The 23,344-nt window shown below is 32.6% G+C and overlaps 1 protein-coding gene across 1 annotated transcript in view; it reads right to left on the bottom strand.

Annotated features, from left to right (window-relative positions):
- LOC128990787 (uncharacterized) overlaps positions 1-21,156 on the bottom strand; it is a 72,868-nt gene extending 51,712 nt beyond the window's left edge. Inside the window, exon 1 of the mRNA XM_054413367.1 lies at positions 21,100-21,156. The gene's annotated coding sequence lies outside the window, so the exon portion shown is untranslated. The remainder of the gene's footprint in view (positions 1-21,099) is intronic.
- Positions 21,157-23,344: the final 2,188 nt, after the last annotated feature.

Below are 23,344 nucleotides of genomic sequence, written 5' to 3'. Positions count from 1 at the left end.
CTTAGTCCAAGTCCAGCTGTCCATCTGCGACAGTCACACCGCACACCGGTCACAAGTCGACGACACCACACTCGCACACTCTAGCACGCTCAATTACGACAATTGTACCAGAATCATGAGGACGTGCGGGGAAATTATGGTGGAACTATGGAAATTGTACCATTATTATTGTAAGGACACTAATTAAAATATGTTAAAGACGTCGTAGGTGAGAAAAGTTTTTACTTTTACATAATTAGGGCAGTTAATAGTAGCAGGATCGTCAACAGTATCAGATAATTTGATGATATCGATAATTATAGCTTGATAAAAGTGAATACAAAGTTTTTATACTTTTGTTAGGGTAGTCTATTTTACTTGAAACGTATTAAGGACTAATTGTTCTGACCTTGATTTCTACAATAATAAAACATACATAATACTACATTTTGTTAAAAAAGTGTTATCACTGGGAATGGAAGATTATAAGGCAAAAAAATTAACGTGTTTGAATCACTACGAAATATGTTTGTTCCTTTGATCATAATATTATTTTTAAATTTGAGGGGTCAAAATCTAAGATACCGTAATGGGATTTGTAATATCTACTAAACTAAGAGTAAATGTCAAGTTTTTATTTAAATAAAAACCATGGAAGAGTCCATGGATGACCATCAACGCCCCAATGTATTACAATATATTAACATTTATTTTGATATTCTATACACCCAAAAGTACTCGTATCTAAGTTTATCTTATAATGTAAAAAATGCGTATGTATAAAATGATGCTATTATCTTTCGATATGCTGTATTCCTATAATAAATTGTCTTGACAATAATTTATAGAAAATACTCAGAGGTAGAATAAATACCATCGTGAAATAATATTATTGATACAGTATTAATAAGCTGTTGCATTTAAGTGATTATTGTTGTAATTGATTCTATATTAATCGCAATAAAAATATAGGTTTATTATTCAGGATTGAGTATATCATGTTAAAAGCCATTTTTCATAGGTCATTAACTATACTTACGTCCGTATGCCTTGTTAATTTCTGTTAGGGTTAAATTTGCGTAGGCACATTACAAACCAATAAATTATATCTTTCATACATAGGCTATTACCGTGTATTTATGTAAAGCATGTGTATCTAATAATATTTAATTAGAATTTTATAATTGTTATAGAATTGTACAAGACTAAGAAGGACTTATTAAGGATAGCAATTCTCTAAGAGTCTAATTTGACAATTATTGCATATCATATTTACTTTCTCAGAGGCTGATGATCAGTAATGTGAAAATAAATTATTCATTGTAAGAATAAACTTTAGTTTCCAATAAAAATCACATATTGTTTTATGAAGAACATCTATACAGCCAAGTACAAAGAGAACAATTCTTCAGCCTGCATGGTTAAACCATTATAACTATGCTATATTTTACACTGTTCTGCCTTAGTTTGCTGCAAGTGCATCAGCAGTAGTTGAGAAAAGGCTGCAAACAAAGCTTTGAAGTTATTTAATAATTTTAAGAAATTCATACATATTATGTCTACAAATCCTGGTGGCCCTTTTGGAAAAGTAATATTACTTTAAGCAGTTTTTTTCAGTGCATCGCGTATTGTCTTTAAATGTATCTCCTCGTCTAGAACTTGTCCCTCATGCATCGCTATACCAGGTAACATCAACATGAACCATCAACATGAACATGAACTTGGTTGTATAAGTGTGGTATGGAAGTTGGGAAAAAAGATTCTTGGACCCAATGCATACATAATCGTTCAAGAAAGTTTGGAAATTAGTCTTGTAATTAAATATTGCCATAACGGATGTAAAACAAAATTTACAAGATGCCAAATTAAAGTCGTTATTTTTTAGAAGTTTGCGCAACGATTGCGTAAAGATAGTCATTAAGACACGAGAAGAAAATGTAAGGTTCCGGCCATGACGAGTGCCTTTAAAACTTCTACGAGTGTCTTTAGGCTAACTAACTACGACCGTTTCTAATAACTAAAAATTGCTATTCAATAAGAGAGGTAATGTTTTAGCTTATAACCTCTCACTGCCAATGACAGTGATGAAGCAACGACTTATTGTCCTAACCACTCACTCATTGTATAATAAATTAAATTGGCCTTAAAAGTTGATAAGTTGACGTTCGAAGTATTTCAATGTTACTTTTTTGTCAATCCTCGACCTCATTGTCCAAACTTGTATTGTAAAGTAATAAAAAAGTGCTGATAGGTAAGTCATCAATACTGTTAAATTAATATTTTCAACTCTAATAACTGTATTGAAAAGGCTAGTTTTAAAAACGGTCTTAAGGTAAAGTAGCTAACTAACTAGAGTTCTAGTTAATTTTTTACACTGTTGCCTTCTATTTTTTAGTTGATCTGATTTGTCTTGTAAAACATACTTTACTGGATAAAAATAAAAATATCTGATTTAAAATTTAGCTAATTACTTAATACAATTTTTTACACTATTTAGAAAAGTTAATTTTGCAAAATTCAGTCCCAAGAGAAAATTAACGCAAATAAATAGCTAACCTATAACCTGCCAAGCGAGGAGTATTCCGTTTTCACGCTCTTATAATCCTGAAGACGAGCTAGCGACGTCCAGTTGTCCAGTTACAAGGTCGAGTGTACCGTGGTCGTCGTGAATGAGCCACAGAGTAAAAACGACAATGAGCTCGAGCCGACACAGAGTAAAAACTGACAGAGTTGTCGAGGCGTGTAAGCAGCGATTACCCGCCATAGAGTAACAGTTCGTCACGGTTCTCAGCCTCTTTTACTATACGTAATACAATGGCAGCTGCCAGATTACGATCATTAATGTGTTGGCGGGTAATTAATTAAGGAACAAAAGAAGTCCAAGTGTGCCCCCTGGTGGGAGCCTGTACAATCGACGATCCATTTACACGCTTCGGTTTCATCGACGTTGACGACACTGTACTATGTGAGTTTGTATGTTGGTGTATGTCACAGGTTTAGTGATTTCTTTTGTTGTGCAAGTTATAAACGCGAGTTTTATTTCGTGACATTTGGTAGTCAAGAAATGACTGGATTTAAGTTCTACTTCCTCCGGTGCATATCAACTTAACTTATATTCTACAATTCGGAAACATCGGAATTACGAAGGGATTTTTTTTTTAAATTAAATTCGGGCAGTTGAGAAAATGTAAATTTAGCTTTCCTTTACAGTATTAAGTGAAATGTAGTTTGAAACGCAAAATACATAGCACGACTTAGTACTGCACTCTACCCTTGCAAAAGCCAAATATACAAATTTTAGAGCCGAATTGACCTTATATTCTATTATTAATTATAAAACATGCAATATTAAATATACAAATACGGACACATAAAGGCCAATTAATAATGGTACTATGATCAACTAAACGATAAGATGCATGACAAACCGGACTTAAACTGTTGAAAAAAAGAGCAGATACAAAGCAAAAGTTGTAGGAGTTTATTTTTTATTTTTTGCAGTGTTCAGACAATCTAATGTAATTATTAATAGATTATTGGGTTTTTGCCAGCCCTTCTAAATTAAAGTACTGAGCCAATGTATTTGTATTTTAAGTTATGCCGTTATTGTGAATTAAAATAGAAGATACGGCATTCTCATAGAGGTAACACCCTGTAGCCGTGTTAAAATCATGAATCAGTTGTAGCCTAAAATTCTATTATGTCAGTAAATTGAAAACTAGTGCATATTTTAACTAACGAACATTCTAAAGTGCATTCTAACGTAATACAATAGTATTGCAAAACCAGTGATATAACTCGGGTTTTATTGTCTTTTGAGAAAACTTTTGATAAAAGATCATAACTTTTTTTATATTTTCACTTTTATTATCTTTCTATGTAGAATATTATTAGAACATGAAGGGGTTTATATAAAACTAATCAAAACTATTTTAATCGTAAGAATTCATTCTATGGTACTCAATTAGTCTTAGAGCAAAGCTCTAGATTATACCCATCACAGACAATACCTTAACAAATGCTCTAAAACAAAAGCCCAATCACAAGAAGAGGAATGCTCGGCGCATGCGTTGTGTTTATAGGTCAGCAGGGTGGGAGGAGCCGGTCGATTTATTGGTATTATCATTCACAGTCGTTTTAGTGAGGCGGCATTACGTCCTGTATCGAGATAAGGAACCAGTTTCGTCTGATCAGGATACCTCGCATATCCGGACCTCCTGACACGCCACCCTTCCAATTCAGACATTGTATCGACTCTTTCACAGATTTGCATGATGCATCAACAGTACAATCAGTCCAACTGGTGATATTGGATGATTTCAGAGTAATCTAAGCTACTGAACCTCCACCAGTTGTACAGAATATCTTAAATTAAACACGTTTAAGCTGTTGTCGGCATATTTCGACTTGATATTGTCCGTGATAATAGATCTCGTCGATCGGGTCTGTATAGACTATTAAATTTACCGATGAATGGCGTAAAATATTAGTAAAACAGTGCAGAACATGAAATCGATCCTAGAACCTTGAAGTTACCGACTGAGTAAAGAAAACATATTTTCCAAATAAAAGCATTAGTTCAAAAATAATATTATAAACCTAGCAAAGGGACATTTTTATGACAAAAGATGTTTCACAGTACTCTTTTTCTTGTTTCATATTCGTACAGTATTTATTCAAACTTTTGATTAATGGCGACATTTAGGATACTAATCAGGTTGTTCTCTTCATAAACTTCTTAATCTAGAGTATCTTCGGATATTTTTATGGACATTTTTTTGGTGCAAGTTGAGGTGGTTTTTAACTACGAAGGACCACGTTAGAAAGATGTCAAAAGTTTGGGTTACATTGTCCTATGAAAACCCCTTTTATTTTTTAAATTTTCACTATCGTTAGTTTTTATATATGTTATCAAGAGAACATGAAGGGGGTTTTATATACAACTTTTCAAAAGTATCTTGATTGTAAGAATACATTAGCCATTTATTGAAGCAATTCTCTCCTTTATTGTGCTAGGACAAGAGAATGAATGAACTCGGATGGACTCACATTTGCCAAATTCATAGAAAATTGCAAACTTCAAAAATTAATGAGATAAAGCATGATATTCGGTGAGATTGACATACGGTGTATTGGTATCCTGGAGGGGATTTGGCATCGGCTGAACTACGAACCACGAACCACCGGCGTCGAGCGTCGTGGAGGAATCGATAAGCAGAATGGGGTCAGTAGACCGCGCGGTCGCAGTACAGTTAGGCGGCCAGATTCACTCATTTTACCCATGTATGGGCCGGTCCTGCGCCGCCGCCGCTCCAAATTATATGGAGATCGACAACTGTTGACATACCGGAGTCTGAGCCCCTCCCAGGTCCCAGGCGCCGCCCTGCGTGACCATCCGCAAGGACGTTTGAGTTGGGACAGGTAGAGTTCAGAGAGTTGACTAGAAGAGTTGGGACCAGGAAGTCACCATAGAAGAGATTGTAGGGTAGGATATAGTACCATTTTTTTGAAGATATTGTATTGTTAGAAATGTTGATTCATACATGGAGTCTGAACAAGGAGAATAGCTAGTTTTAGTAGTGGATATTCCAACAGTGGGTTATAAAAAAATATAGTTGAAATACTGAGGTCGATACACGATATTTTGGACGAGGAAGGTGATGAATTGACGTTTGAGCAGTGATTTGGACACTTCCAGTTTCAAGAGTTCAATAATTGAGGTTGGATTAAAATGATTTTGAGACGATAATTAAGGCAAGATTTCTGATAAATTGGTGATTGCACAGTAATTTTAAATCGAAAGAGTAATAAAGTATTTGGATAAAAGTATCTGATTAAGGAAGCCAGGTAGATGCAGGAGATTAGAAGCAAAAAGAGGGTGATGTTTTTTAGTTTAAATAAAGTTGAAACGGTAATTTGGAATTAATAGAGTTTGGACAGAGGACAGGGCTTAAAATTGGTATAGGGAAGTACAGTATCGACGAAGTATCAGGGTTGGAAGGGGTTGACCGAGTAAAAGTGAAACCGGAGGAGTTGAAGTATTTGAGATATACAGGGATTTTTTAATAGGTATAGTAAGGACAGTAAAATCGGTAAAGAATTTTAGAAAAGAGGCGCGATTATTGGAGGATTCGAGTTTGAAGCAGTTGGTTTGGAAAAGTAGTTAAAACATTGATTTTTGGCCATGTATAGTTAAACAAGATAGTTTAATTCAAAGCAATAAATTTGCATTTAAGCTATGGAGTTGTCACAATAAATTTGAGTAGTGGGTGCAGTGATGGTCCACGGGAAAATACTAAAGATTAAAGATACGCTATGCAAATTTAAAAATAGAATAGAAATTTGAAGTTAAGATGATGACGTCAAAAGCTTTGAAAAACCAGCTTATGTGTAGTTTAAAATATAGTTGTGATAGGAATGTCAATTTCTGGCAACGTTAAAAGCAATATAAGGACTTAGACTCAAAATAATTCCACCGGATACACAATAATATTATAGGACAGTGTTTTACTGAACTTTGAAAGATGATTTAATAATTATACTAGAAGGTAGGAATCATCCTATGCTTTCATATGGTGCATGGATATAGCACACCTCCCGTTATATTTAATTAGTAAGCTTATCAATTAATACACCTCTTACCTCCATTCCGCTACTTTCTTTAATATTTAATTGTTACTAATGGAACTTTAAATATTTAATAAAAGGTTCATGCATAACAAGTATAAAATGTGCTATTTAAATGTACTGAAATCACTAGATCTACGTAATAGCTAATACACATAATCAAATATAAAACAAAACTATTATAACTACTTTTTTATCTTTCAAAATAAGATCGGTAATTTGAAATGTTGATAGTTTTTACTATTGAAATTGGTAATGAAATGTTTCATATGCTATATTCCCCAATTGACATATCGACAAATTTTTATAACGAGTTCAAGATCAAGATACTTTAAGAGATCTTCTTAAGCAAGAATTTTAAACGTAAAAATAATCTTGTGAACTAAAGTTAAAATTTCTTACCTAAGAGATATTCGTAAACAGGACAAGCGAAGATAATTTACCTGAAAAAGCACAAATATAAATGAACACTCATGGTAAATTCAGTAAAATAATGCATAAAAAAATTGTATACAATATTAATTCTTAAATAATACAATATAATAAATTACATTCTAAAACCATTCAACCCAAAGATAAAACTAATTAGAGAAGATAAATATCTGTAATCAATGAACGATGGTTACATTTCAATTGACACAATAAGAAAAGTTTAAGTCGTTTCAAAACAGAATAAATTTTCATTAAAACCGTTAGGAATCCGGGTAAAAGGTTTTACAAAATTTGGAGAGAAAGGAGGTTAAGCAATTAACACTGTCCGAAACTTGTAACTATATGTGAAAACTGGTAGCGTTCTCAATTATGGTGGCTGATCACGTGAGGCGTGCCTAGAGTCAGCTGACACGCGAAATGCTCCATCCGGCACGAAGGACCAGAAATGTGGAAATCGTAGAAATTTCATAAATATACCATAAATATTCAGTGTTTATTGTATCAACTCCATTAATTTGAGAGGGTAGATTAATTTTTGAATTTTAAAGGTTAAAAAAGTCCTAAACGCACATTTGTTGTGTAAATGATTATGCATTAGTTATTAAAACTAATTTTGAAATTTTTTTGTATTAATTATTTATGAACAATATTCAGAGCTTTACTTGCTTGCAAACAAATTTAAATGTAAAGAACACGTTTTAAGATTTGATCAAATGCTTACGAATCTCAGAATGTCAATATCGTACTGTAGGCTAATTAAAACATCTGAAAGCACAAACAATACGTCATATCATCAGACCCGAATTTGATTAATGATGATTGGAGTGTCCAATCGAAATCGATCATTACTTACCATCTTTTATCGATTATGTGCATTTAACATCTTGTGAGTAAACAGTATAAGAAATATAAAGATATTATTATAAGTGTTATTTCACGTATTTTTTGTGCTTAGAGGTAATGTAATAACACATACGATGCTGATCATGAAGTTATTTAATTAAAACATATACAAGATTTTTTATTGCAACTACAGTATTAGAAATTGAAATTACAGAGAATCAATCGGTACCATTGTTAGAGAACTGTCCTTGATTAGTTCGTCAGTTATTGCTGTCTTACATATCAACCGCTAAGCACCATGTGAAGGGAGATATTTTTACCTTTTTACTATACATTATAGTTCCTCCTTATAGATTGAGCTTTATTGAACAAGCGTGTTGAACCTCTTACACAAGATCAGCCTACAATACATTAGTATTAAAGCATCAGATACATGTTGGAAAATACAGCAATTTAGATGTTAGGAGACTGTAAATTTCGTTTTATATTGTTACATATAAGCCATATGTGTGAAACAAATATAACTTAATACCGTCAGGTGTAAAATGATATTCCATGATTAGATAGATTCCATTGCTAATAATCCTTTAAAACAAATACCCCAGAGAAATTGTGCTCATATTGGTCCGAAGGCATCCCTTAAATGAAGGAACATCAAAATTCGACACAGCCCGTTAGCAACGTGAAACTACACTAACAGTTAGACGATCCTCGCAGATAATCAGCATATCGGCGAAAACCTCGAGGAAAAATATTGGGGAATTTATCGAAGGTAATAAAGGAAGCGTCAAGTTTTGAGAACCATGATAAAGATGGGTTAGCGGCAGAGGTCGCAGAGGTCGGGAGGTTCATTCATAAACAGGTTCCTTTATGTGACAACGCCTGAGGTCAACATAGAGTCTGATAGGAGTTGGAGACAAGTTACGTTTTTAAGTGGGAGGAGGGAAATCACATGTTTTTACTGTGGAGGGGTGATATGAGAGTGGGTTGCATTATGTCTGTAGGTACTCCTAATAATTAATGTTTTGTAACAATACTAAACCTTTCCTTAGAGTAAAATTATCATACTCATTTAATTGTTGAACCAAGTTTTGCAGGACACAAAAACGTAGCTGTCGACAGCGTGCGGCTTTTAAATACGTTTATTTTTCTTTTTAAATTTCAATACACAATTGAACTTATTAGCCAAATTTTCGTAGAGTTATGGAACGAAACAATTTAATTCCATTGGATTGGAATTGTTATTTTGAACCTCTATAAAGTATTTGACTTTCGCTGCCTTTAAACCCATCCGGTGTTCTTAGAAGCCACTATTTTATTGAAAGATATTTGCTGCCATGATTAAAATACAAAGTTAGGTGGTGAGAAACTGTAATTTGTTGTTGATAACTACGTCAAGCACGTACTTTTTTAGATTCAAACACGATTCTTTGATCTCATTAAATTAAAAAAATAACTTTTAGTCTGCAAAAAAGTGCAGAGCGTAGCTTGGTGGCGTATATACAAGTTTTACATAAACAACAGACAATCATTCAATTAATTTTAAACTAATTTTATTAAAACCGATACCTATATTAATACTACATACTCGGTACAGGATAATTTAAAAATAAAACTGTATTGTACTGTATTTTAATTTGCAATGACAGAACATTTTAGTCGTAAATTTAGAAAAATGAATGTAAAAATCGGCGAACATTTTTGGAGACTTTAACGAACGGACGGACAGGTGATTTCGTTCAAGGTTGTTTCAGCTCTGATATTCTATGAGAACGAGTTAGATTAACTAGACAAAAATATAACATTTGAAAATAGATTCATGTAACAATTTTATCCATGATAAATTAAGTATTGAATATTCTTAATCAAGAGCAAGGTAAAAGATTTAAGGAAATACACAGGATTTCCATTTAATGCATAAAAAATCCAATAATTTAATAGATACCGGGTGTATTTTTAGAATGGAATGTATGCATTTATGTCCTTAAAGCATCATCAAATCATCCATACACGATTCCTGTGAAACTTAATGAAACTGTTGTCTGTGCCCGGACAGGTTTCCATCTTATTCGCTTTGTTTACTTTTGCAAATTCTGCAAACCTTTGGCCTTTAATTATAAGTAGACTTCTGCAACAGTTGTAGCCATTTTTCCTTCTGAAAATAAAGTAATGAGCCACTTATAGAGTGTGTTTAAGTAAAAAATTCTATTTATCCTTTGATTTTCCTTAGTGTGGTAGTTTATTTGACATTACCGATTCTGTAGCTTACAATACATTGTTCTTTGAGTTATGCTTGGTTAAAAAGTTACATGAATCAGTAATATATTACAGTGTGCTATGTCGGTAATTCGATTCAATAACGATAATTTTTATTCTAAAACTGGCTACGATTCAATATGGGAATGAAATGCCAATGCCTAGTGTATGTACTATACACTACCTCATAGCAGATTGGTGCGAGTCAAATATAATTTATAGTAAATGTATGTGATTAGCTAAATTGTATTGCAATCGTGCCATTGATAGAAAAAACACTAAGTAACATAATTGGTATTACAAATTTATTTAATCTATTTACCTCTGTACTTTATAAGCACTTCACCTTGGTCACATCGGAGTGGTAAATTACCTTTCATTTCCTCAGTTTAGAGACTCTAAAGTCAGTCTCATTCACATTAGCAACAGTCAAGGCCACATGCGCATTGCAATAACACAACTCAGTGACTACACATGCGCTGACCATTGACACACTTGGTTCCTGACCTTTGCCCTCGGACCTCGCCTTCCTGGTGAATGTATTCTAGCGGTGCCTTTGCTAAAATAATGCTACTCTGGTTAATCCATCGGTAACAACTTTGTAGTTTTTAAAACATATTGTTGGTTAGTTACGTTGGATGAAGTGATTGATGTACTCATGTATGCTTATAAAATAATCATTTCAATAGAAATAATTGCAAATTTGTTCTAAGAATTTTCATTTATAAAAAAAAAAAACAATAACAATAGAACAAACAAAAAATATATTGTTATAAATGCCATAATGCAATATAATATGTAAAAAAATAGATTCGCTTTAATAATAAGTAATATCTAGGATATTTTTGTAAACGGCTAAGGTTAATAATTATTTAATTGTATTTCAAGTCAATTTTATGTTTTATTTGTATGTGATTTTTTCCTACAAGTTCAATAAATAACATAGGCGACCTTTTTGGTAAATATTGATGTACCTTAACATTGTTACGCCCACCAATTATAGTCAATATTTAACAATGACATGTTCACAAAAGTTTATGTTGTCAGAATTCAAGGAGATAAGAAACAAATATCTTGGTCCATAGACTCCGGAAACCCCTTTAAAGTTTCAACTCTATTTGCCCATTCCTCGGGTAACATATTGTGCAGTGTTTCTGCTAGAACCAGTTTCGGCACCTCGGGCTACTGAAGTCTTCACCAGCAGGGGGTAAACATTATAATCTACAGAGCTGCGACTGTCTAACCTCAGTCTCGGACCAACTACATACTAACTTTAACATGACACAATTCCTTAAATTATACAGTTAAGAATTTATTTAGGAACAGGTTTGGAAGCCCGGGGCTATCTCTGCGTCTCGACGGTGGTCTTCTTGGACTACTTTTACGGTCTTTGCCGCACCTCTGATCATTGGAATCGATCGATCCGATAATTGAGATGAATAATCGTATCGGATAAATTGGCAGGATTTGTTTTACCTTAGCGTAGTGGCCCTCGTTGATGACTACTAGAGTATCCAACATATTGATATATCAATAAAATGAAATAATCAAATATAGCATAGGATCACACGTATTATGATTATTACGGTACAAGTTGTGATTCTCCAATTCATTCTCAGAAACCTTACCACTCTAATGTACACAGTAATCAACTCGATCGATTGCGAATGGATTCGATTTCTTTACCGAATAATAATCTTTAAGAGTTGTAATGTCCATTACTTAGCAGCAGCTACTTTTTTACACTTTAAACTAGTCTTGACGTTGTTTACACCAGAATATCAACTATAGATTAATCAAGTGAGTATTAATAAATATCGAATAATTCTATGTAAGAATTAACGGCCCACCTCCACTGCCATTTCTGATTACCTACAGCTTGTTTGCAATCAGATTCCTGTGAGTTAGACGTAATCAGTTGGGATTGGAATATATTATGAACTTATCGGATCAGCTGAGTAATGTGAATCCTTTAATTTGTGAAATATTTTTGTAATTCACTGTTTAACCAGTAATAAAAATGATTAAGTGATAACACGTAACACGTAATAATTATTAAAACCTTTTGGACCTAAAAATTATGGTTTGATTGGTAAAAGAAGTAAATTTTGGTCATGGTTGATACAAAACGTTGTCTTTGGAAGGGGTGTTATAGACCATTGCAATGAAAAAGTAAATTTTTTATTCTTAAAACATAAAAATGGCAAATATTATTACAATTATCGTGTTGACCTTAAAAAAAAAAAAATAGTCTTGTATTTTAAACGTTATTTTAGGATTAATAGTCATATGGAAAATACAAAAAAATGTGCCCATTTACATCCCATTTTATGTTTATTTTAAAAAAAATTAAAAAAATGTTGAAGTTGGTTTTTTATGGGTATATTTTGATCAAACTTTGCAAAATTATTTATTTCATACTATTCGATTAAAGTTTTGAACAAAAATAATTTTGCATTCCCTGTACAGACAACTATGTGAACAAGGGAACTATGTGCAAACCTAAGCACTCGTTAAATATAATGTTATTTAAATAGGGAATATATCTAACAAGTTTAAAAATCTAATCAGGCAAATATCAATTCGCTTAGTCTGTTGGTTTTTCTGCAGCAGGTTTATTTTAACTACTGTATATTGAAAATCTAAATAAATTAAATAGGTTATTTTTGTCATAAATGTATTTGACCTATGTGTTTACGTGTATATTTACGCTTTGAAAAACGAAACCATACAAAAATCTATAAATAAACCTCTTGAACATATATTTAAAAGTTATATGAAAATATTCCGTTATTTTAGGGACAATAAAAGTAATATTTGAAAAAAAGGTTATGTTTACATAGTTAAAGAAAACATTCCGCATGGTAATTATAATGAAATATAAATTATATTAAATTATTGTGAGTTCTCTAAACGCCAATGTTATGAAGTTACATCCACCTGGATATAGGAGATGCAAATTTGTATTACAAATCCATTAATTATGTAGCCTATATTAATTCAATTGTTTTCTAATAAAACAATTAAAAAAGTTTCCTAATAATTAAGGAAACCGGTAAACGCCAATAACTCACAGCAGGTGAATATATTTATAATTATTAATCATTTACAAACATTTAAACGTAGAACTTACTAAGTGACCTTCACCAAGCGAAGCTCGGCCACCGAAGATGAAAGTACCGTCTGGGACATACGTCAAGTAGGCTAATGAACGTAGCTTCCAGGAAACTATAAACCTACCAACGTTTCTCTACACTCACGGCGCGTGCCTTCGTTCAGCCGTCTCTCGTCTCTCCGTGGATATCTCAATAATTTAGAACAAAAGTCGGTTTCACTTTCTTTCCAATCCCTTCAGCCTATAGATTTTCCTTTTTTCATTTTCAACCTATGGCAAAAAATGCCACCTGATTCATAAGTTTATCGATGCAGTGTACTTGGGTACTCGAAATTGGAGGTTTAATTTAAATAAATCGATCCGTTTATGATTTTCAAATACATAGTTGTAATTTATATTATGGTATAAAGTGTTAGATATACCTTTACAGTAATGAAACGTTTTTCATGCATAATATTAATAACGAAATATATTTTGTTTATGAGCAAAGTGGTAGTAGCTTATATGTTGACTGGTAAAGTTTTTACCGTGTGGCCCTTGTAAAAATAATTCTGTACATGAAATCACGGAAATTCAATATAATGTAAAAACACTACTGATAACTAATATGATTAGTAATTGTGCTTGAAATAGTAAAAACGATTGTTTTTATAAGTATTTTGAAAGTACGTAACTAGAATATGTATGGCATGATGCACTTTTATTTATTTATTTTATTTTTTTAAGGTTGGCGGCCTCTTTTAACCTTGCATTTGCCCGTCCAAATAGACTACAGAACTGAGCGTGGAACGTATCCAGCAAAGCAAGGGGTGAGCCGGTACAGTACAAAGATGATCGGTACTGATAAAAGTTAGTGGCAGTGACCAGGATCCGAACTCACGACACTACTACACCTACTATTGCACCGGGTGTTATTTTGGACTTAATGTGTTATGCATAACGTTTTTATACGGCTTATACTTTAGATAGTTTTAACCGATGTTACGTGATAAAGCTAAGTTAATCGGGCATTGAAAATTAGAAATTAAAGACACTATTAAAACAGTTTATATACTGTTAAGTACATACAAACGGAAATGACACTAATGCATTGAAATCTATACGAGATACAAAACAAAGAAGTAACATATTAAACTATTATAAACCATAGTTTTTAAGCCTTCAATATTTGTTTTTAATTGTAAATGCAACTACAAAAACCTATACTGTTGAAGACATTTTATATTTTAAATTGTCAGTGATGCCGTTTAAAAATTAAGCAGCCAAGTCACTCGAAGTATATATGTTAAGTTAAGCCGATATGTTTAGTAAAGGATATGTATAAGTTAAGTACAAAAACATTTTACAAAATCACAAGTTTTTATTGGGTTTATTGATTAATTTAGCAAATTTACCACTTTTCTTAAACAAGTTTGAGATTGACGTGAAATTGAAAAACCGCAAAAGTGTGTCCGTATTCAAGAGTGTCAGAAACGTGGCTAAGCCACATTATCACGCTAAAAATCATCGAGTCTTCTTAGCCAGCTTGGCGTTTCATTTTGCTATTATCAAATGTTAACTTTTTGGGGGGAGAAAAAGTGCTGTGTATTAGTAACACATTCTTAATATATGTTTAAGCCAAAGAAACATTCCGTATACAATGTTCTGCAAACAATTTTCGCCAATTGACTAGGTACATTTTTTATCAAGTAAAGTGACTGTGCATTCAATAATATTGTTTCTAAAATTTCATCTTTTCCCATCAATCGGTTTTTTTCCCACTACTAGTCATTCCCGCGCTTGCACTAGTTTTTAAAAAGATTTAGCAAAATTTAAATCTGTATTTTATACAGAGATATTTATTACATTTAGTGCAATGTTAATCTTATAGTCTGGGCAAGGCAATGTCCTAGAAATACGGGACCACGGGTGTCATTACTACCATTCGCCTATGTCAGCTTGCTTTTTGACTACTTTACCTTCAGCTGGAGATATATCTATCAAGTAGGAGAAAAACATATGTGAAGAGAACTGTCTGGGGACCTCTCTTCACGAAAGCTAATCTATTTATAATATTTGTATCCATGAATAGTAGTATGTTTTACCTAAAATAGTGTATGGAACAATCAGTTTACCAGTCTAAGATGGTTATTATGGACTAAAACCAAGCACATTTCATTTTATAGCAGCCTGTGGACCACATGGTAAGATGTTGGTTTTGTTTTGGTGGGTGCAGCGGCGCGGCGTGTGTACTTTACGACGGGCTGGGGCGGAGCCCTGGCAGTGACCGCCAGAGGTTCACCCTGACCGACTGACTGAGATCCCCAGGTGTGAGAGAGAGGGGGGCTCCGCCACCTGTGCTATCACGGGCCACCTCCGGAGTCAGCCGACTGCATTTATCACGCTTTATCTTTCATCAGAACCAGTGCAAATCTGACGGAACTATTATGACGGATGGACAGAGAAGGGATTTAATTTTCTGTTAGCTATCGAATGTTATGTACGAGCTTTTAGGATTACGAGTAGAAAAATCGTAATAATAAAATTCCCGTGCTGATCAAGGGATATTAGTTTTGCGTTGAAGTTATATTTTCTTTTAAGTGAAAACATACAGGTTGGGGCATTCTGATTCGTGTAAAGGCTTGCTGAATACTCTCCTACCTAATAAATCGTCAATATTTTCTTACTGACAATTTACTATATCGTAATGTAAAACTTTAGTCTATCATCTAATAAAAACGACAGTTAAATTTATAAAAATGTATAAAAGATTGTGGTTGATCGAAAATATTTTTATGACATTTTTTATTTGAATACTGCAATGCTCTACTCGTATTCTCTGGCAATTGAATTTATACCATCCAAATATAATACTTTAATTTACTGCCTACTGAAACGTCTGTTAATTACTCGTAAAAAGCCAAAATTCGTCATTTTCAATAGGCTACTGTTTTATGAAACCTTATTAATTTCTCTGATAATAAATACATTGCGATTCGAATCAGCCTAGATACACTCTTATACCTTTGACTATTGATACGAATACTACCAATAGTCAATGGTAATACTAAATGAAATAGCAAGTTTTATTAAAACATTAGACATCTATTTTCAAACGAGTATTTGGGATGGTATGTAGTAAAACACTTTTCAAAATTAATTTTGAAAATAAAAGCCAGTTATTTCTACAAGTTAAAATACGTATGCTGCAGTAAGGAAATTTGCTAAAACAGCAAAGATTGACATCTAAATAGTAGTGCATGTTTGTCAAACAATGGAAATTATACATTATGTTTTAGCTGGCCGTCGTGGATTACGTATATTCCTGGTACATGTAACATTGAATGTTACATTACAATATGTTTAATTTTTGAAAAATTTTTTGTAATGTTTTTATTGTATTTTGTGATTGATAATTGTAAAATAATGAACACATTAGCTCGCAATAATGGCAACGCACGTAAACGAAAGTGTACTTCGTGAATACGGATGAATAGTAGTTGTGGAATGAATTACACATATTCACGTTATTATTGCTAAATTACGGTTTCACTATATCAAAGTTTTATTCAGTGTTTATTGAAATGCTGAATACTCCTGTACTAAATACAATATTGATGTACTATGGATTCTTCCTTATACATTTTTGTCATAGTTTTAGGTAGAAACCAGTTAGTGGAAGTGATGATTACAAAAATGAATATTTGCTTAGGAAGGTTTTAGTAAGGTCTACTATTAGTGTATAGCAAACGCGATTCAGTAATAATAAGGATTTAAGTTATTCAGATAAGTTGATTCACACAATACACATGTTATCCTGGTTTTTGTTAGATTAAACTATGTAATTTAAAATGAACATATTTTACTTTCATTGTAAACTATTCAATTAACAATCCCGCATACAAGTAAAAGCCTCCTACTATGACTGACTGGAGAAATATAGTCTTCAATTTACATACGTCATCCACATCATACACAACATTATCCGCATTTCTTCTCACAGACGTTCATTCATTTCCGGTGAATAGCTTTGCAAAATCGAATCGAAGTAGAGCAGGGGATTGCCAATCACTGCTACTTTCCCCGGGTCTATCTACGGTGCGGACGGACGGTGACCGTACGGTACGGTTCAGCCGCTTTCGTACCGTAGCAGGCACGTATTCAATAAAAGCTTGTAATTTGAATGTGGATGACGGACGTGCCGGGCCGTGCTGGATGTTGGTAGGCTAGGTTATGGTGGCACCATGTAACGATATTCTACTGCCGGTTCTCTAAAAGTTATCTTTTGCTAACAACATCACTAAGTTTAAAAGCACGCAAATGTAATTCAAATCACCTAACTTTTAATAAAGACCATAAAATATCGATTGGAAAATCGTTTTTGAAAATAAGTAACAACCTTAAAAGGAAGAAATGATTGGGTAATTCATCGATCATAGCTTATAAACCATAAATGCAATAAGGCTATTTTATTTATTGCCACCAGTTAAACAAGATTTAATTAATGTCGGGTTTTGTTATATTTTTGTTAATAATTACTTATTCTTTATGGTATGGTTAGTTTTTTTTAAGAACTGTAAATTAATTAGGTACAGCTTCTTTTGTATAAGAGTTTGTTTTACAAAATGCACTAAGAAAATAGAGTAATTATACAATTGAGCTAATGGACTTTTCACTTGCGAATTAAATTGAAATGGTGTAACATGCTCATGTTGTCTAATTGATAAAGTAAAATTATTCCCTTTAATTCACTGCCTTAGATATTATGTCGGTGCTGCAAAAGACTTTCGATTGTAAAACTCATAATTTCTATTACAAAAATGTATTCTTTTGTTTTATATAACCACATCACTTTTACCAACCCTTCAACATTGTTAATCTAGTGGTTAACCATACTACATTAACTATTCATAAAACGTAAGAATCTGCAAATTAGTGCATAGGATTGATATAAATGTAAAAAATATAACTTTATACATTGAAACTGCTAATGAAAGGTTAAGTAAAAAGGCCAATTAAAACATATTTATCGTAAAACTGCGGCTTTTAAACACACCTTAAAGAATGAAAGTAATTATTTGTCAAACTTCATCTGAACGTAGCGTATCACGTTTTGCTGTAATCATTACGTTTGACGATACCATTAATTTAAATATTAAAATTTTTTTCATCATGTAAAAGTGAGTTCTAACACAACACACTTAAGTGAGATTAGCTATCAAAGGATAAGCTGATGATTTTTCGTTTGACATTAAATTTTTTGACTGGTTAAATCGAATAGCAATCCACCTGCAATGACAAAGGTAAACATTGTTTTAACATGTTGTGTAATACAAAGAACATTTTATATAATCGTACATAATTTTAATAAAACCATTTGTATACTTGTATCTTTGAAACTTTTATCTATGAACAGTTGTAAATAGAAGATTTTCTCTAAAATGAGTCGAGTTGTTATCACATAAGACAATTGTTTTCAACTAGAGTTATTAAAAAAATTGTTCTGCTTATAGCAGACAGTCCCCCATTATTATTTCTTGTTGAGAAGGGTACTCAAAGTTAAAGTGTGAGCCTTTATAAATTGGACGGTTTAAAAAAATGTGATTTGTTAATCGACCATGGGACAGTTTTTGAAAGTAAACCTTCTGATGTTATTTATTTTATCTCAAAGATGCTGCAAATATATTCACTCTAAAAAGAAGCTTAAACTATTCTTTCAAATATTTGTACTGTCTTGATTTTATTGGTAAATACGTTGACCTACAGCTAATGGGGTCTGATCCTGGTCCAAATCCTCCGACTAATTATGATAATAATTTTACAAAGAGGATGTAGCAATAAATTTAATCAGCATTATATCTATTTCATACACAAGCAGGTTTTTTGTGACAATTACCCTTCCGAAACTACTGAACCGATTGACATATTTTTGGTGTCATTGGAAAGAGCGTAACGTGAAGCTACAAATTGACCGATCGAAAATTGTAAATTAATGTTCTGCGTACGTATTTAAGTTTATATTTCAACCACCACCCTTGCGTATAGCATGATTATTAATATTAATCTTTGTAGTTAATACTTTATGTAATTTATAATGAGCGATACCTTCAATGGAATGGATTTAAAAACTATATTCGTGATTTTAAAGACGACTGTAGAATTAGTTTGATTAAAAAAATATAAAAAGTTAATATTTCTTAGTACTATATGCGAAAGAATACAATGCTGCCAAAAAAAGTTATCTCGATAATTTGTATTTACAACCATACCAAATCGCGATAAGGTTTTATGCAATAATATACACAATTATTGTTGTGTAACCGACACAGTTTCAAATACTGTTATCCTTTTTTTAGTAACTCTGAACACATAATTATGATTATGTTATAGATTATAAGATTAGTGTATAATCGTGTGGCTTAGTTTTGTTTATAAAAGCTTTTCACCCTTTTTGGGTAAGGATATAGTTACAGTTTTCTACTCAAAAATAAAAACAATCATAGATTATTTACTTCCAACCCTTGGCTGAGCTTAAAACGAACACCACATGAAACACGATTAAATGTAAGAAACTATAACAACTAGGAATCATATGTTTTATGACTATAATAAAAACAAATATAAACAACTCTAAATATAATTAATTTGCATCGTATAATTAATTGAAGCATTGCTTTATCATATCCATGACTACCCAACTCAAATCAAAGAAACAAGGTTTGTGGAGCAAAGTTAACGTTTGGGAGGCCGGACTAGCGACGTTAGCACAAATGAGAAAACAACACGCGCTCTTATTACAATTTGATATTTAGGAATAAAAGTCTTGCTAGCTCATAAATGAACTATAATTCAGCATATATTGTGATATTGGGCATGGATCGAAAACACAATTACCTACCACTAATTAAAATTGAAAAATCAACTATACATTTTAGTTATAACAATAGAAACTATACCAAATAACCGCATCTCAACCCAGCCCATACTTTTTGTGATCTTATATAGGTTAGCAGGTGAACCGATAGGAAAAGTATTTTGAAATAAAAACTCTAGAGTATAGAATCTAAAAATTATTCCCACAATCTTTTCCCCGAACCAATAAAATAATTCGTTTCCTAACAACATCGTTTGCATTTCTAATGGTGCCATTCTTAAATGTTCTCAATATTTTAATAATAAATATAAATAAAAATGTTAAAAATTACTTTCTATCAATTCATGACGTAGCTAACTCATTTTATTATGCATTTAGAACGAAAACAAACACGTAGAAATGTATACAATGTGCGCGCTACTATAGAACTAACTTATTACTGTAGATTTGTGATATTGTGCTTGAGGATCTTATTTAATTTAGTAGACATTATCAGTAATTAGAAACTGAGGCAAACAGGATCAGTGTATACAACATTTTACTAAACGTATAACGTCAACAATTTATGCAGGAGGCAACAAATTTGATAACAGATATTTCAAGAATTTTATGTGGTATTAAAACTGACTATAAGTAAATCACGTTTTTGAGTGCCCCTACTGGTTTTTTACACAATTAAGGGTAGTAAAATACAAGAAAATATTAGGATGCTGTTCCTCACTTTGCACTATTTAGCCGCATATCACTGACCTATTGATTAAAATAAAAAAAATTAATGGTGATAATCTTTTTGAATTGATAGGTAATATTCTTAACTGACTAACCCCCTACAAATACGATAACGTAACTCACTGTCAATCAGAAATGGTCACACAACTTATGACAAGAGTTTATCCTTGTTAACATACTTAAGAATTTTTTTTTTTAATTGTCAAACTAACGATTTTTAATATTATTTTTTATAACCTATAAGTAATGTAAACATGTGGGGTACCTGGTAGAAATATTCCAGAAAATAGGAGCACGAGGCGGTGCGACAACACACGGTTACACAGACAGACACAGAATGCGATCTGGCTGATCCACCTGTAGAACCGGCGGGGGTCAGGGGGACGGGGGACGAGAGGGGGCAACCCCCTCTGACCCAGACAACTAGGCTACACACTCCACTTTAATTGATATCTCCGCCAGTATTCTGAATATCCGGACTGAAAATGGGTAGTTTGGTGTTCCGGACCTGTTTATTTTGACGTTTTGTGTGTTTCTACGCCGGCACAATTTTTGGCCCCCCAAAATTTCTGAAATTTAGTTGATTGATATAATACTTGTACATGTGTTACTGTATGACACAATATTTAAAGGTATTTAACCCTTCGTTACATGTTGTTTAGAACAGTTAAAAAAAAGGATTACTTAAAATTTTCCCCACGGAGAATCAGTGGACCCCCTGGCTTTAACATCTCCCTTGATTTCCGGTGTTGAGCTTTCCCCGAAATCCCATTTAGAACAAACCGGTTCTCAAAATCAAAATTTTCCTTAATTCTCTATAGTGAGCTTTAGGTAACAGGTACTAAGTGATTTTTTATCTTTCCGGGTTATCAATAATAAATTCGTAAAAAAGTACGTGCAGCCAAGTACACAGCTTGAAACATTTCTGGACATGTGACACAAATACTTAAAAGAGTCATAATGTTTTAACGCTTTCGAGTTTAACAACTCAACAAGTAAGATTCGTTATCTACAACTTAATACCCCCTCCACAGCAAACCTGCAGACTAAGCGAATTTCCATTTTCCTGAATTGATATACAATTAAATTTATTTAAATAATATTAGGTTAAACGAGTACCTAGGTTTGCTGCTAGAAGGAAACTAATAAAGTGTATTTTTTGTAAAATATTAATAGCTTAGTATAAAATAAATAAATTTGCCATGTTTGATCAAAATATATTCATAAACAAGCAAACTACAACATTTTACAATATTCTCCTTAAGAATAACATGGGAATTTAAATTTACGTTTTCTCGAATTTTCCCCGTAACCAATAACCGCGAAATACTGCAGTATACTAAATTATTTGTCTTTTTAGCTCTTTTAAAAATTTTAAAAGACCATTTAATGGTCTAGGGAGAAATTGGAAAATTTTGTGTTTTGGTGGTTAAAAATGAGAAAACCCAATTTTTATCCTACAAAGCACTCCGTAAAACCATATATATATATATATACAGGGTGAGTTTTAATTGTCCCCCCCCCCAACTTTTTTCTACATTTTTTCAAATATCAATCCCAGACCACTTCCAAACATTGTTGGGTAGTAAGTACTTCATTTTGACAAGGTGGTCATTTCCGGCCGCCATCTTGGATCCGCCATATTGGATGCAAAATTTTTTTTTCAAATGTAAAGGTGGGGTTGTGACCCATTATTTCGAACTACATTTTTACCCTGATTACAATGCCGCAAACCGTTTTTAAAAATCTTGATTCATTCTAAAGTTACGAGGGCTTTTTAAAACTTTATTTTTAGCCCATTTTAACATTGTGCATTTACAAACTAAGACCATAATCCCAAAATAGTGCTAGATAATGATAAGTATACACTACCAGTAATTGTCCACCTATTTTCACTTGGTTATGACTGATGTATTTTTTTCGGCCGCCATCTTGGATCCGCCATTTTGAAATGTGATAAATTATTTTAAATATGAAGGGGGTGTTGTGACCCATCATTTTGAACTACTTTTTTAAGCTAAACTCAATGCCGCAATCCATTTTTTGTTATCAAGTTTAATTTATGAAATATTGAAATTTTTGTGTTAAAAATGTCAATATTTCAAAATCAAAAAATGAAAATGAAAAACGAATTATGGAATTGAGTTCAGCTTTAAAAAGTAGTTCGAAATAATGGGTCACAACACCCCCTTCATATTTAAAATAATTTATCACATTTCAAAATGGCGGATCCAAGATGGCGGCCGAAAAAAATACATCAGTCATAACCAAGTGAAAATAGGTGGACAATTACTGGTAGTGTATACTTATCATTATCTAGCACTATTTTGGGATTATGGTCTTAGTTTGTAAATGCACAATGTTAAAATGGGCTAAAAATCAAGTTTTAAAAAGCCCTCGTAACTTTAGAATGAATCAAGATTTTTAAAAACGGTTTGCGGCATTGTAATCAGGGTAAAAATGTAGTTCGAAATAATGGGTCACAACCCCACCTTTACATTTGAAAAAAA

This window comes from Macrosteles quadrilineatus, unplaced genomic scaffold (genome assembly GCF_028750875.1).
Source record: "Macrosteles quadrilineatus isolate MER2022 unplaced genomic scaffold, UCM_ALF_1.0 Scaffold_3__2_contigs__length_128488019, whole genome shotgun sequence".
NCBI classification, from domain to species: Eukaryota; Metazoa; Arthropoda; class Insecta; order Hemiptera; family Cicadellidae; genus Macrosteles; species Macrosteles quadrilineatus.
Note: the sequence above shows the minus strand (reverse complement) of the source record. Positions and strands in the feature narration are given on the sequence as shown.